The sequence below is a fragment of the Adiantum capillus-veneris genome, chromosome 16 (genome assembly GCF_014529385.1).
Source record: "Adiantum capillus-veneris isolate H3 chromosome 16, ASM1452938v2, whole genome shotgun sequence".
Lineage (NCBI taxonomy): Eukaryota > Viridiplantae > Streptophyta > Polypodiopsida > Polypodiales > Pteridaceae > Adiantum > Adiantum capillus-veneris.
The window spans coordinates 5,131,449-5,149,263 of NC_140946.1; positions in this window are offsets into that span (position 1 = coordinate 5,131,449).

Here is a 17,815-nt window from a genome sequence, read left to right on the forward strand (position 1 = left end):
TTGGTCAACTGAGCATGTACACTTGTTTTACACATCAATATAAGCCTATGAGTCAAGTTTCACTGGGTTTGAACAAAATTTTCCCAATTTACACTCAAGTTCTCGATAATCGGTACTGATTTCAGTTTTTATCAAGTTTTTGGTTAGTTTGGTGATCCAAATTCTATGGTCCTTTATAGAAGATGTTTGTACACATGCATAGAGTCTTTGGTATCAACCATGGTCACTTTTGAGCTGAAAGTAAATAATCACGATTATTTAATTTTTGCCCTAAACGAACACTTTTTTCAACTTTTTCAGTGGGCAGTCTTTTTATGATCTATTTTAAGCCTCTAAGTCAAGTCAAAACTTAATTTGGCCTAAAATGTCAAGAAAAAGTAAATAATCTGAATTTTTTTTGAAATTTTACTTCAAATGCATCCTTAAGCTTACCCACTGGTTCATACAACTTTTTGAAGCATAATCCCCAGCCGGATTTAGTGGTGAACATCTTCTGGTGCTATTTCTAGCCGTAGACCTGAAATTCTACAACTTCCCATAAACAACTCACAAATTGATTCTTTTGGATAGAGCAATGTTTTGAGATCCCACCTCGGATTCTACTTACCCTACTCCTAGATTCTACTTCTATGGGGTTGTGAAAAGTGTCCACAAACAGTCGTTTTCTTGTTTTTTATGGTTTTCTGAGCCTTGATCTTAAGACTTGTCTCGTCCATCAATCATTTTCAAAATCCTAATCTAATTCTACAGTTCTATAATCCTAAAAGGTACTTAGCAAGTACAACCTACTTCCAAGCTAGTATAGGTCTCTTCGATCCTCGGCAACGGCGCCAAATGTGGGACGGGTGTCTTACCTCACTCCTATCTTATTGCAGACATGATCTTAAGACTTGTCTCGTCCATCAATCATTTTCAAAATCCTAATCTAATTCTACAGTTCTATAATCCTAAAAGGTACTTAGCAAGTACAACCTACTTCCAAGCTAGTATAGGTCTCTTCGATCCTCGGCAACGGCGCCAAATGTGGGACGGGTGTCTTACCTCACTCCTATCTTATTGCAGACATAGTGAGAACCACGAATATAATTGTCAATCCATGGGATGAAGTTGACTCAACTAGTGCATAGAGGCTACAAGAGGTTTTCAATCTCTTGGAAAACAACAAACAACTCGCATCTAAGTTTCTAACTCAAGCAACACTCAAATGACACAAATCACCAAAAGCTAGTCGCTCATCACCAAACAAATCACATCCATTACAGCATCAAACGACATCCAAACGTTACGAAACTTCTAGGACATGTTTATAAGACCTAAGCACACATGCTTATGGTCTCAAATCTCACTTTAGGTCAAGTGCAAAAATCACAATTATTAACAGCAGTGAGTTTTTGACCTAGTCGTTTTCGACCCAGATTGCATCTAAATGCTTAGCAATGATGCCCCAATACCCCACCTATACTTAGTTTACGATTTTGAATCTTAAATTCCTATTTATGATGAAATCAGGACGCAGGTCGGCGACACCAAAATCTATGGATTACCATGTAATGATTGCGTTAATGCGTAGAGCTCTTACCAACGGATGTAATGCAACAGAAAGCACTGCAATGTGACAATCGGGAAAGGAGTAGGAAGCACGAGAAGGAAAGAAGTGAGCAATGTTAGCTCACGCTGCGTTTCTATTATCCAAAACTTATAAAATACTTACAAAAATTGGGTTTTACCTTAGCCAAGGTTTTTGTGGTCAAACTTAATAATCTGGGAGCTCTAACTAAAGACAGGTTGATACAATATGGAAGCTTGTAGCCCCGGCTCATCAATTACACTGTTTATCTGGAAAGTAGGAGTTACAACATTCCTGAGTCATCAAAATAATAAGTGTTTTTATAATAAAAGCTCCGAAAAAATGTTATCCAAGTTAGCTTGATGCTAACAACTTAGTTTATAGCATTGATTGTGTCTACAGGAGTGGTATTTCACGGATATGACCCAACTAATGAAAAATCACTCATAAGTGTTGTCTCTGATTAGCCTCTCTAGAGTTGTACTTTCACGGAACGAAGTTCTCAGTCTGCGAAGGGGTAGTAGATAAGTCCACTTTTCCAAGATCTTACAATCGTTATTGGTCGCAAGGGGGCCATGCTGTTCTTGACTACCTTCTTGCAGAATCTAACCAAGGTGTTTGGATTGCCAAGGCAACACTAGGGTTATCAATTAAATATTTATATATTTTCACTAATCAATACTTTTGGTGCTTAATAAGTCAAAGGAATTTTTGTAATGTACCTTTGAAGTTTGAAAAGTGCACTTGACTTTCAAGTAAGCATAAGGTATTTTCCACCTCATAGTAAGCATATGATTTGATTTAGTTTCATTTCTATCTTTGATTGAGTTTTACAAGTAAGATGCATATGTTGAAATGCTTTCATCCACTTCGGTCTTTGGACACATGGCACAGTCATGTAGGAGCAAAGAAATTTGGGAAAGTAGTGTACCAGGTATCATTTCTATAACCTATTACTTTCACTCTTAACTATTCATTTTGATACAATCAAGGGTTCACCCCCTATTAAAACGATCATAGTCCTACAATAGAGTTTCGTTTGGCACATGTTGTTAGTCACAAGGTGTGCAACATGGTTTAGGAACTCATGGAGTTCAGTTTAGCCAGTGTGGAGCAAGGTTTACGAGCGCCCCTCTCACTCATGTTGCTGAGTGTTCTTAGCTACCTCCACACAAAAGTACATCTCGTACTTGATGGATGTCATATTTCTTGACATCATGATATGAGAAATATTCCACATGTGGAGAATATGGATATTTGGGATTGACATTGGTGCCTGTTTCCTTAACTATGTGTCACGACAGAGTCTCTAGGTGCTGGTCAAATCCGTTTATTAGACCATTTTGAGCACGTAGTATCAGGAACAATCTCAGTAGCAAAAAGTAGTATGATACCGAGTAAGACTTGTTACTGTCATAAGTATTAAATAATATTAACGGATGGTTGTTTACACATATATCAAGGCTATGTTCTATTGATGAAAATGTTTCATTGTTTGATTGCTAGATGTGATTAATTTTCACGTTCTATTATGGTCCAAATGTTTTAAGAAGGACTTCAAGTAATTGCAGTGGAAAGTATTTAATTTCTTTTGGTAGAGCTATTTTTACACATTTCATTCCCTCCTCTGCCATGTGTGCTATGAGCATAACATCCACCACAAGCATTGACAATTATAGTCATGAAAATGCGGGTTGTTCCGATAAGGTTTTGCTAAATGCATGCACACTAGGTGTTATGGGAATTGCATGTAAATTCATGAATGTTGTGGGTCTACCAACCACCATACGAGCTGATGGCTCGGTATGGGTGCTTGTAGATAACATGACTAAACTTTGTAAGGTTTATTCAACTCACTCCTCAATCTCTAAAGTTAACCAAGTTGGTTATTCACATAATCTATATCAATTGTATAGCTTACTAAACAATATTGGAAGCAATTGTGACCCACGTTTATGAGTCATTTTTGGAAGCCTGTCGGTAAACGATTGGGGAGAAACAATCCAATATCATTACTGCCACTCATCCATAGATGGATGGGCAACTTGCAAGTGTTAATTTAGTGCTTGAGGATATGCTAAGAGCATATGTTAGCCCGAAGTAATCCAATTGGAAAGATTACCTCTCTAGTTGGAGTTTGCTCATCATGATGCAAATCATATTTTGTGACTAAGTTTAGTCCATGTTTATGTCAAGTTTTCAACCTTGATCATCAGTTATGGTGGGGTTGCCTCTATTGATAAGAAATGACAACAAGTGAGGGACTTGATATGTGCTGATGAGTTATGTTAGCATGTCACTTTCGTGGAAAGTTGAGAGGACATATTCTTACATGTTCCAACACCTTTAGGACGTCTGAAACCTCATCATTCGTTTTGACACCTCTTAGTTGTGGTAACTCATTTAAAGAACTCAAGTGAATTGTAACTTGAGTCTACACACCTACTCACAAACGGTTGCAAAGGGACAACAATGTGGCAAATGAAGGTGTTATTCTTGGTTTCATTGAACCTCCTACTAAACCGTGTATCAGTAAAATGGATATTTGGACCTGTCAAGGGTGCTATTGTGGAAAAGATTAGTATGTTAGCCATAAGTAATCCAATTGAAAAAATTACCTCTCTAGTTAGAGTTTGCTCATCATGATGCAAAGCATGTTGTGACTAGGTTTAGTCCCTTCATGCTTATGTCAAGTTTTCAACCAGTTATGGTGGGGTTGCCTCTATTTTGATGAGAAATGACAGCAAGTCAGGGACTTAATATGTGATGACGAGTTATGTCAACATGTCACTTTCATGGAAAGTTGAGAGGATATATTTTTACATGTTCCAACACCTTTAGAACGTTTGAAACCTCGTCATTCATTTTGACACCTCTTAGTTGTGGTAACTCATTTAAAGCACTCAAGTGAGTTGTAACTTGAGTCTACACACCTACTCACAAACGATTGCAAAGGGACAACAATGTGGCAAATGAAGGTGTTCTTCTTGGTTTTATTGAACCTCCTATTGAACCGTATATCAATAAAATGGATAGTTGGACCCGTGAGGGGTGCTATTGTGGAAAAGATTAGTGTTCTTATGAAGGTATCACCACTTTTTTTTTGAGGATGAAAACACTTCTCCAAGGGGGGAGTAATGTCAGGCCAAGGGTCAGGACACACATGCAGTTAAGGGGTCTATATATAGCTAGGGCCAGAGGCCTATATATAGGATGGTTGGCCGGTTATGAGCATGTGATTGTCCCCACTTCCTCACATATCACCCACAATTATAAAGAAGAAGATGGATTTTCTAGTTGTTGATGTGTAAGCTTTGTTTAGATACATAGTTTTTGCATATCAATGCATAACAGAGCTTCATAGCCATTGAGAATTGTGAAGAGAAGAGGATCTGGACAATTTATCTGCGTGAGAAAATGATAAAAAACTAGCCTATAACTATAGAAATCAATCAACATTAAACTCCTTCTTTACTTGTGTATGCTAAAAGTTGGTCATTTTTACCCTTCTTTGTGGGGGTGGCCCTCTTTTGGCCCCCCTTCCCACCTCCTGCCGACCCCCCGTTGCTACCTTACCCCTCAAGAAAAACCTTAACAGTGTTGACCATGGCCTTTAATATATTCAAGTGGTCAAAATTACAAATTCCCAACTAGATTTTGAGCTTTACTTGAAGAATACCAATTGAATTTGGCAAGTTTGTGTAACAACATGCAAATTTTTCAAATTTTGACCTAAAATCGAGAGAGTTCTAAGTGTGCCCTTTTTCTCCCTAGTTAGAGAAAAGTTTTGAGCAAGCCTTGGCTCTTAGCCGCGTTCACCCCTTCTAGTCATCCAACTTGCTCACTTTTGGAAGCTTCAAAACTTGTTTTAATACCCATTGGCTCTCGTAAAATTATGTCAATATTCACAATGAACCCCCTATGCATTTTTAAGGTAGCATCTTTCTTACGACATAAATAGGATGAGAATGCTCATTAGCACACAATAGGAGGCTTTTCAAAATCCATTTTAACGTCATTTTGGTTTTGGTAACTCGGCACACAATAGGAGGCTTTCAAGACTCATTTCAATGTCCTTTTGGTTTTATATAAACATGTTGAAATCAAACATGAATTCCCTAGGCACTTTTGAAGGTAGCATCGCCTTTCTGGCATTAGTAATCCATGAAAGCAGGTTTTTTCCATTATTGTCATTCCCAAAACTTTGTCTATTTTTACTTTTTCTCTCTAAAATGTCCAACTCTAGTGAGATAAAGACAATTTAAGACCAAAAAAAAAATATTGGCGTTAAAATCCGTAACTATGAGCATATATAAGAGAAAGCGTACTTGGTCTCATTACATTTAGCTAAGGATTCACTTGAATCTACAATAAGAAACCTTCCGAAAGACAGCCTATGCCAAAAGCCACTAAAGGGGGGAGGGGGAATCATGAAGAGATAGAGATTGACACATTGTCCTCTAATAGTGAAAAATATGATAAAGAAGAAGATCCCATTTTACATCACCCATGAGAGGGACTAGAAAGAAGTTTGAGAAACCATGGCAAGAAGTAGTAAAGAAAAGGATGAAGAAAGCAAAGGAACCTCCAAAAAGTACCTCTAGCAAAATCAAGTTTCATGATGATAATTGTGAGAGCAAGAGAAACCAAATTCTAAAAGGTGACAATGAAACATCACTATTCTCTATTCTCTAGCAAGGAAACACTTTTTATAATGCTATTTTGAGGGTCTGTCTTTTTGCCTCAAGCCTTGGTGTGTATGTTCTATAAGTTTGATAGCTCTCAAGGCTCATTCTCATTGAACTAATACTTGATTGTTGAGACTAGCCCACTTAGGTTGACAAACCTAACCTATCTCCATCTCGGTGGATCTGTCAACACTTGTATATGCACACCAGACTAATTGAATATTTTTCTTATTTGTATGGATGCAAGTGAGGACCCTCCTTCTATCTTCTCAACTAGATTGTGTAAGGCTACACCTCTGATGGGAGAAATTCACTTTCATTGTTTTTCATTCTCAAAATCATATGTACAAATGTTATGATGTAGAAGCTTTTGTACATCAAATACCTTGTCTATGGTTAGCTGTCTCTTTGAACAATTGTTATGTTCTTTTGTGGTATAAATATATATTTTAGATAGCACAACACACGCGCACACACAATGAGAGAGATATGTGATGACTTGCAAATATTGTTGTCTTCCTCTATGACCAGCTGTTGTCAAAGTTTCCTCTTGATCTTCTTCACATTGGAAATCTATTTGATGAGGCTTTATCCCTATTAATGCCCATTCGTATCCTTTCAATTGTAGATATGTTAACTATCTACTATCTATTCGGCGCAAACGTGACACCTGATAAATGTGTGTGTGTGTGTGTGTGTGTGTGTGTGAGAGAGAGAGAGAGAGAGAGAGAGAGAGAGAGAGATGCCGAATGACTTGAAAATCCTATTGCCTTTCTCTATAAACAACGGTTTGCAAGGTTATCTCCATTGGTCACTTGAGAGAGAGAGAGAGAGAGAGAGAGAGAGAGAGAGAGAGAGAGAGAGATGACGAATGACTTGAAAACACTATTGCCTTTCTCTATAAACAACGGTTTGCAAGGTTATCTCTATTGGTCACTTGGTTGTCGTCAAATTGCGACTCTAGTTTACAAGGCCAAAGCCCTCTTGATGCCCATCCTAAGCGGCTATTTCCTATATCTACTACCTAGATGCTGCCAATCTTTCCACCTTGTAATTTGGAGAGAGAGAGAGAGAGAGAGAGAGAGAGAGAGAGAGAGAGAGAGAGAGAGAGAGAGAGAAGGCCAAAATGACCTATGAGACCAAAATGATACAGTCATGGTGGATCTAATACAATGTCTGGATACAAAATAAATTGAAGTAAAATAAAAGCTAAAATATACATCGGTGCCCGAGGATGTCCGGTGGTGTTCGAGGATGTACTACGTGGGGGGAGAGAGAGAGAGAGAGAGAGAGAGAGAGAGAGAGAGAGAGAGAGAGAGAGAGAGAGAGAGAGAGAGAGAGAGAGAGAGAGAGAGAGAGAGAGAGAGAGCTTGACATGGGCTGCTCCCCATGCCAGACAAAGAGAGACGGATAGATAGACGTCCTTGCCAGCAAAATAGTGGAAAGAACCGCCCACAGTCTTCATGCATCGGCAAGCTTCCAGAGAGAGAGAGAGAGAGAGAGAGAGAGAGGGAGCTCCACGTCGCACCCTACTTGTGCCCAATTTGCATCTACATAAGATTGGATGGTGGCGACCAACTACCACAATGTTCGAGAGGGAGCGAGAAGAGTGATCTAAACACTTCTTTGTGTGTGTGTGTGTGTGTGTGTGTGTGTGTGTGTGTGTGTGTGAGAGAGAGAGAGAGAGAGAGAGAGAGAGAGAGAGAGAGACAAGTCCCTTCCCGCCTGCCAATATGGAAAGAGAGCATCTCAATAAGATGCCTCAAGTCTTCCGTTTTTTGGCCTGCCCAAAGGGCAAAGGCTATAGAGATGCCTTCTCTTTTTGCTGACTAAAATAGAAAAAAAGGTTGAGTTGTATTTTCAAGCATTTTTTTAAAAGGTCAAATATGCCGATTGGTTGAAATGAGATAGTGGACACTCATTTAAATGAAAAGTATGTAAATCTAATGATGGATATGTCTTGAGTTTTACAATATGAAATGAATGCTCATTTACCAAGGAAAAGATTTTTGGCTGCCTTTGAAAGCATGAAACGTTGAACTTAGAGGTTAAATGATAAAGGCTTAGCATGGGTGGCTCCACAGATCCCAAGAGGCACATTTTCATTTAGGCATATGGAAGGACAATGTTGCAACACCTAGGCCCGTCGATTCTTTGGCCGGATGAGCGTCACGTGTCAAGGGTTTGCTAAAGCATTCTTTCCAAAGTTTTGTGAATTCTTTTTACCCTGCTCTCAACAGAGGAGATGGAGCACTGCAGTTTTCGTTATTTGCTCCTGGCAGAGGAAGTGGTGCATGCAGTTGAGGTTGGTGTGGTTGCAGCCCTACGACGACGTGTGCTTTGCAAAATTTTGCGTGTTGCTTTTGGCAAAGGAGGTGATGCAGTCCTGCGCTTGTAACTCTTAGGGCGGCGTGTGCTTTGCAAACTTCAACGTGGTGCTTCTGGCAGAGGAAGCAATGCATGGAGGGCATCTTCTTGTGGCTATAGTCCTATGGTGGCCTTTTGAGGCGTACGGTGCATCACGTCATGCTGGGAGCGGCGAGTTGTTGTTTGTCCGATCATGCTAGGTTCGTCCTCAATTTTTGTGGCCGACAGCACGGTCTTTGGAAAGCAGCCAAAATATACTGCACTATCTTGTTTTGAGGCTTCTCTGCAAGCTCCGACATAGATGCCTTCACATGGTTCTTGTATCTTATCTAGAAGGCACAAATGAGGTATATTGTAATGTGTAAAATGCACTGTCTAGCTTCAAGCTCTCCCCAAAAGGATATCCTCCCTTGTCTCAGCTGGTTGTGATCTTGCTAAGGATGTTGAATGAAACATTTTGTTCTTCTTTTGTAAATGTGCCATCAAGTAATCTTTCTTTTAGCAAATGAGCTTTGAGGTGTTGTTGTGTGGTGAAAGATTGTCTCTGTGGTCTACAATTGCTCTTGAGAATGCGGGTCAGATTTGAATTGCCTCTTGGCATCATAAAGTCGAACGTTACTGAAACATCCACCGTGGCTTGTGCGGGCTTGAAGCCTTGTAAGAAGCTATTATAGTTTCATCTCAGAGCTTGGCAGTTGTTTGGAGCTCCTCTGTCATCATGGTGTCTTGTGGTGGCGATGCTACTGTCAAGGGTAGTGTAAGTAATGGCTCTCCCATTGATGGTGATAGTATTGACTTCTCCGGAGGTTCACTTTGTTGCCTTTTTGCCAGATTCTTGTAATGCTCTATTGTGTGCCGAGATCGATTTTGCTATTTGTCTGATCGGGGGGTCTCGTCTGGGGTGTCGGCCTGGTGCATGCCAATGTTGCATTTTTGTGTTGCTGCTGCTGGTTTCTTTCCCCCCTGTATGTGCTGTGTCTGGGAATGTTGCCCTGGTCGCTTGCTTCTTATTTGCGTAGGTTGTCGTTGACACGTGTTTTTTGTTCACTTGTGATACTTGAGAGTGTACATTGGCTAAACTAGTTTGGGGACTAGCATTGGCATAATTTGACAGGGTGTCATAATAATCAATATCTAATTCTCCTAAATGATTTTCTCATATTAAACTGATCATTTAATGTGGGGAAGTGCCAAGGGAGAAAAAGCTAGAATATTGGTTAAGTTAGCAGACCGGCCACAGTAGGGATCCAAAGGAGGGAAAATAGGGATCCAAAGGGGGGGCCATCTGCAAAAGAGCCATGTGAAACAATGGGCCAAAAAGACCCTAAGGTTCAGCCCATTAAGACTTCCAAAATGCTAAGGTTCCAAAATTCAAAGGTTGTGTCCAAAGGTCAACCCTAGGGAAAATTGGATGCTTAGTGTGTGCCCTAAAAGTCTTTGCATATCCCTACATGGGAGGGGGCGAGCCCCAAAGCTAGGGGATGAGAGAGAAAGCCACACACACACACACACACAGGCTCCCTTTACACAAAGGGAATGAGGGACACATGTCAGCTCCCTAGGCCAGATACCCACAAGGTGTGCCCAATTCCTATTGGAAGACCCTTGAAGTGGACCAATGAGAATTAAGCTAGAGTAAATCTAGTTTAATTAATTTAAAAACATTTAATAAAAGAAACCAATAAGAATTAAGTGTCCTAGAAGACTATTGGGCAGTCTCCCAAGGGGTCCAATGAGCATTCAGGAGCCCCATGGCTTGCCTGATTCCTATTGGCCAGGAGGCAAAGGGGTCCAATGAGAGTTTAGTTTAATTATTTAATTACCTAAAGCTCTCACAAAAGGGGAAAGGGGGACACATGTCAGAAGGCTATCACTTATGCTGCTTAATCCCTATTGGCTTGACCTGGGGAGGTCCAATGAGGCAAAAGCCAGACTTATTTAGCAGCTAGGGCTCGCCCAAGAGAGGGGGGGGGGCTGATTTTTGCTTGGCATTGACACACACACTCTCACACTTGACCATGTGTGAAGGGAAAATACTCTATCTCCTCCCAAGCTTTAATGGAGAGCTCATCACCTACTCCAAGCTTGTGAGATAGAAGCCTACATCAACACTCTCTTGGCATGTGGATGCAAATCCAACCAAGAGCCAAGCTTCAATGCATGCTCATCTTCTCTACCAAGCTAATTACTAAGCTAAGCTATGCTAATATGAGTGATTATGTGAGGAGATGTACTTCTTTCTCGTAAGATACTTCTTTTTCCTCTCAATCTACTCTCATACCCTGCTAGCTCTCACCATCTTCGAAGGTGTGTGAGGTCTTGGGTCTGAGAACGGGGATAATTCAAGTTGTGTTTGATTAAGTGTTTTGCTTGGTGTATGAAGCTTCCATCTTCATTGCACTAACTAGTCTTGAAGGAACACAAAGAATTGTATTGTACAATGTCTCTCTTGATGGGAGAAATCATAATACAAAGCCTTTTGGAGGGGGGACCGGCTCCATGCAAATCCGGTCCTCAACTGTTGTCAATAGCTTAATTGCTCTCTCTTTTGAAAGTATTGTCGATGCTATCTAACTAGGTGTTATGCTTTTTGTTGCTCTCTCCACCCAAGCACTCTTGTAATTCTCATTAAGAATCAACTCTAATGAAATGCCCACTATGTTCATGCTAAATTCCGCTACACAAAAGATTTTAGGCCATTAAATGTTACATTGGTATCAGAGCTCAAGGTTTCTCTTTTCTTGCTCAAGAAGGGAGGTCCTCAAGCTAGCTACAAATGGTTGGTATTATTAATTGCCTGTGAGTAAGTAGAATAGGGATTTTTCAGCCTTGCAGTGCGCCTGCCTTTGTGCAGTTAACGGGGCATCACCGTCGAGAGCTATGGTCTTAATAGTGGAGTCCTACGGGGCTTGCCTACGGCTTAACCACTATTGAGCTATTAGAAGCTTGACAGGAGCCGGTGCTGTTTTGGTGTCGAAAGACCCTCTCTTCTATTCCTTGCAATTAATGGTATTCGAGCCGCGGGTACAGTAGCTTGAGTGCTTTTTCTAAAGGGGTAAAGAGGAGTAGCAACTAGGGCTTGAAGTGCCAAAGTACACCTAAAAAGTTTACACCTAAAAGTTGTTAGAATGGCTGACAATATTAAAGAGAGTGAAATTAATGTTGATAACTTTGATTTTGCTCATGAGCAAGCTACTAATGATGCTTCAATGCTTGTTAATTATCTTGTTTCTAGGCTTCAACAAGCCATGGGCAATCCATCTCTCCAAAGTGAAGTGCAACGGCAGCTCCGTGCTCACGGGATTCTCCAAGCTCATCACCATGACGAGAGAACACCTAGGAAGCCTCCTTGTGAGACTACCAAAAGAGGTCTCTCTCCGATTCGGGAAGAAGAAGAGAATCCATATGAAGGGCTCAAGAACTTACTTCTTGATGATGCATCTCCTTCCCAAAGGAGAACTCAAGAGCCTCCATCGAATGAACGAGAAAGAAGCGAGTCTCCCGCCACCTCGGCGGAGATGGCTCCACGAAGACGGCGGGCTAAACGCTCTCCATCACCACCAAAGCGGAGAAGACCATCACACTCTTCTCCACGCCATAATTCAAAGAGGGATGATAAAAAGCAAGAGAAGAAAAAGGCGAGAAAGAGGACACCCTCTTCTCCATCTTCTTCATCCTCTTCCTCTTATGAAAGCTATGGTGAGGACGACAAAGATCAAGACAAGAAAAAGGCGAGAAAGAGGTCACCCTCTTCTCCACCTTCTTCAAATTCTTCATCTTCTGAAGAAAGTGATGGTGCAACTTTTGAACCATCAAAAAGAAGAGGCCATAGAAAATCCTATGCCGCATGGAAGAGGTCGTCCAAGCTGAAGAAATTCAAAGAGGGAGGGAAGAGCATCTCTTTCCTTACCTATGATGGCACCTTCGGTGCTACAGACAAAGTTTTGGCCTTTATCCAGCAATTCGATGCGGCGTTTGGAGATGAGGGCTTCACGGAGTCCTCTAAGCTACGCCATGTAGCTATGCACTTTCAAAAGTCCGCCAGACAATGGTGGTCTAGCCTACGAGCCAACGGTGAAGCTCCACGAACATGGAAGGCTTTAAGAGCTTCCATTATGAAGCAGTTTTTGGCCACCGATGCCAAAGACAAAGTACTCACCGAATGGCGAAGCTTAAAGCTCTCTCCCAATGAATCCATCCACAAATATGTAGACAAGTTTTGGGACCTACAACTCAAAGCCACTGTCTTCAAAAAGTTGGATTTTGGAGAGCAAAAGCAACAATTTTGTGCGGGCTTAACCGAAGAAATGGCGGAGTATGTCAACTCCCAAAGGCCACGTACCATATCGGCGGTAATACACCATACTATGGTGGCCTCGCGAATCAATTTCCAAACGGGGGGTAAAAGAAATAATAAGCCCCCGGAAAACAAGGGTTCCAATGAGCTTAAGGGGAAGGACAATGTCCAAAAGTCTCCTAAGGGCAATTCCAACAAAGCTAAAGAGAAGGGAGTTTACAAAGGAAAGAATAAACTCTCTCCTGAAGAGCTTGAGCGTTATCGTAAAGATAACCGGTGTTTCAAGTGCGGCGAACAAGGGCATGCGTACCGCGCTTGTCCCCAAAAGAACAACCGCCAAGATCCTCCTAGAGCTTCTTTGGTTGAAATCCAAGAGGAGGAGATTCACCAAACTCACCACAAAGGATCTCCTCTATGCCATGCTTGGGGAAAGGTAAGAGAACATGATGCTTTTATTCTCTTTGACCCTGGTTCTACTCACAATTTTATATCTATGGAGTTAGCCACCAAGCTAGGCATACAATCCTACGAGATGGGAGATATCCTATCCGCAGACAGTGCCTTCAAGGGGCAAGAAGCTTCAGTCACTCCCTTAATCGGGAAATTGAGGCTTCATGTCCAAGGCTATGTGGACAAAGAGGACTTCTTTATCTCTCCTCTCAAGCATGAGGATGTAATCCTAGGGGCACCATGGTTTGACCGTTTGGCTGCCCATGTTAAATTTCCTGAAAGGAGAATCTCCTTTAAGTTCAGGGAAAAGGACATGTATATAGATGCTAGGGAGATGGGTAACACCATCCCCATTGTACATACACTAGCTTTCAACAAGTCAATAAAGAGCTCTATTTCCGTGTACATGATTTTTGTTAGAGATTCTCAAAATGAACCTAATGCTTTAGCAAAAGAAAATAAAAGCAACCAAAAGGAATTAGAGTTATCCAATTTTCTCAAGGGGTTTCAAGATGTCTTTATTGACGACATCCCTTGTGAGCTACCTCCTAAACGAGGTAATGACGACCATGCAATTGAACTTCTTCCAGGAAGTTCACCGCCTAACAAACCTCCTTATAGAGTTTCTCAAGCTCAACAAGAGGAGATTATGCGGCAAGTGCATGAGTTAATTGAGAAGGGCATGGTTAGGCCTAGCTCATCTCCATTTTGCTCACCTGTGCTATTAGTGCAAAAGAAAGACGGCACATATCGTATGTGTGTCGACTATAGAGCACTAAATAGGATCACTATCAAGAATAGGTTTCCCGTTCCACGGGTAGAAGACCTATTTGATAAGCTACAAGGATCGACCTACTTCAGTAGGATTGACCTAAAAAGTGGCTATCATCAAATAAGGATAGTTGATCAAGACATTGTAAAGACCGCATTTCGTACTACATTTGGTCTTTACGAATACATTGTCATGCCTTTTGGCTTGACTAATGCACCAGCTACATTTAACCGCTTGATGGAGAAGCTGTTCAGACCTCATCGAACCTTCACTGGAGTGTTCTTTGATGATATTATCATCTACTCTAATTCATTAGAGGAACACAAGCAACACCTCCAGGTAATATTTCAAGTTTTAAGAGAGAATAAACTTTATGTTAATCGAAAGAAAAGTGAATTTTTCTTGCAAGAGATTCAATATTTAGGTCACATTATCTCTCAAGATGGAATCCAAATGGATCCATCCAAGTTAGAGGTAATAAAAGGATGGCCTAAACCAAGGAATCTTCATGAACTAAGAAGCTTTATAGGTATGTGTGCATACTATAGACGCTTCATAGAAAAGTTCTCACAAATTGCGGGACATTACATGACCTAACAAAGAAAAATGTTAGGTATACGTGGTCTGCTAAGGAGAACAATGCTTTCGAAAAGCTTAAAGAAAAGCTTATCTCTCAACCTGTGCTTACACTACCGGATCTCTCAAAACCATTTGAGGTCCAATGTGATGCTTGTGGTGATTGCCTTGGGGCTGTTCTGCTCCAAGAAGGGCACGCCATAGGCTATGAGAGTCGAAGGCTCGACCCTGTTGAGCAAGCTCTAGGCATATACGAAAAAGAACTCCTTGCAGTTCTACATGCCTTAGACTCATGGAAGCACTATTTATTGGGGACTCCTTTCATTCTGCGAACGGATCACCAAAGTCTTAAGTACTTCATGACGCAGACCAAGCTCTCCGACAAACAAATGAGGTGGGCAAATTTCCTTTCGCAATTTCATTTTCATATTGCTCACATTGCTGGCAAGCATAATCAAGTAGCCGATGCACTCTCAAGACGACCGAGAGTGAATGCGGTTTCCATAGCAACTCACAATGATCTATCTTTAATGATAGATGAGTATGCTATTGATCCCGATTTTAGAGATGTGATTTCAGCCCTTGCATTAGGGAAGAAAGAAGAACCATTTACTTTACAAGATGGTTATCTTCTCTATGGCAATAGACTATGCGTTACTAACTCACTACGTGAGAAAGTAATGTATGAATCTCATGCTCCCCCATATGCGGGGCATAGAGGGATTCAGTCTACCCTAAAGGGAATTGAAACATATTTCTATTGGCCTACCATGAAAGTGAACATACATGAGTATGTTTCCAAATGTGTGGTATGTCAAAAGACAAAATTTGATAGAGGGAAGCAACTTGGATTGCTTCAACCCTTGCCAATCCCTAATTCACCGTGGGAGAGCATATCCATGGATTTTATCTTTGGATTGCCTAAGTCTATCCATGGGAATACGGGAATATGGACGATAGTAGACAGGTTCAGTAAACAAGCTCATTTTATACCTGTCAAAAAGACTATCAAAGCCCATCAAATGGCAACCCTCTTCATTTCACAAATTTTCAAGTACCATGGCTTGCCAATGTCCATAGTGTCGGATAGAGATCCTAGAATGACCAGTAATTTCTGGAAGGGTCTCTTTGAGAATTTAGGAACAAGGCTAAACTTCTCTTCGGCCTATCATCCACAAACTGATGGCCAAAGTGAAATAGCTAACCTAACTATTCTCGATCTACTAAAAGCCTATGTAACGGAAGTAGATCAAAGATCCCAATGGGAGAAGTACTTACCCTTAGTAGAGTATGCTTACAATAACACTGTACATACTTCTACAGGAAAAGCACCTTTCGAGGTAATTGAGGGAAGATCAAAAAGTCCCTTGCTACTTCAGGTACATGGGAAGATCTTCGCTGCAGATGAGTATAGCCGAGACCTACAAGAATCTTTCCAAAAGATTAAGGATGCTATCTCTATCTCACAGCAAAGGCAAAAGGCTGCTGCTGACAAGCACAGAAGAGCCCAAGCCTTTAAAGAAAACGATTGGGTCTTGTTAAAGTTTCCCAAGGCTCGATTAAGGCACACTACGGGCAAGAATCCTACGGGCCACCAAAAGTACTATGCTAAACTAGCAAAAAGGTACTATGGTCCCTTCCAGATTCTTAGGCCAATCAATGAGATGGCCTATCAACTTAAGTTGCCCAATCATTGGCTCATACACAATGCTTTTCATGTGAGCCTCTTAAAGCCTTACAAAGGAGAGCCACCTCAAGAACCAACTATTGAAGACCCATCGGAGATCGAGGACCACGAGGAGGTGCTGCAGCCCGAGTCCATTCTCCGACATGAAGACAAGGTATTAAGAGGCGGTAAGACTATCAGACGATATCTTATTAAGTTTAAGAATTATCCTTTTGAAGATGCTAGATGGATGCAAGGCATACAATTAAAGGATAACCTAAACCTTGTCAATGCTTACAATGCTTCCCAAGAGTAAGCAAATGTACAAAATGTTAAAAATGAACAAAAAATTTTGTCTTATAAGACTCCCTTTTTCTTTATTTGTGCACAAAAATGAAGTAGTATGCATGCTTAGATCAAGTTTGCGGAGACGACGTCTCCCAAACACCAAGTAGAGCTTGTCACTCTAATGTGCAGACATGCTTGCGGCAGCCTCAGGCTCTCAAGCGCCAAATGGACTAGTCATCCATTATGGAATGATGTCGTAGGGTAACATAGGGATCCTCTACCCGCTAAGAAAAGGACTCATGCATATGCTTTATCTTCTCTACACCATAGTCGAGGACGACTATGATTTCAAGAGAGAGGTAATGTCATAATAATCAATATCTAATTCTCCTAAATGATTTTCTCATATTAAACTAATCATTTAATGTGGGGAAGTGCCAAGGGAGAAAAAGCTAGAATATTGGTTAAGTTAGCAGACCGGCCACAGTAGGGATCCAAAGGAGGGAAAATAGGGATCCAAAGGGGGGGCCATCTGCAAAAGAGCCATGTGAAACAATGGGCCAAAAAGACCCTAAGGTTCAGCCCATTAAGACTTCCAAAATGCTAAGGTTCCAAAATTCAAAGGTTGTGTCCAAAGGTCAACCCTAGGGAAAATTGGATGCTTAGTGTGTGCCCTAAAAGTCTTTGCATATCCCTACATGGGAGGGGGCGAGCCCCAAAGCTAGGGGATGAGAGAGAAAGCCACACACACACACACACAGGCTCCCTTTACACAAAGGGAATGAGGGACACATGTCAGCTCCCTAGGCCAGATACCCACAAGGTGTGCCCAATTCCTATTGGAAGACCCTTGAAGTGGACCAATGAGAATTAAGCTAGAGTAAATCTAGTTTAATTAATTTAAAAACATTTAATAAAAGAAACCAATAAGAATTAAGTGTCCTAGAAGACTATTGGGCAGTCTCCCAAGGGGTCCAATGAGCATTCAGGAGCCCCATGGCTTGCCTGATTCCTATTGGCCAGGAGGCAAAGGGGTCCAATGAGAGTTTAGTTTAATTATTTAATTACCTAAAGCTCTCACAAAAGGGGAAAGGGGGACACATGTCAGAAGGCTATCACTTATGCTGCTTAATCCCTATTGGCT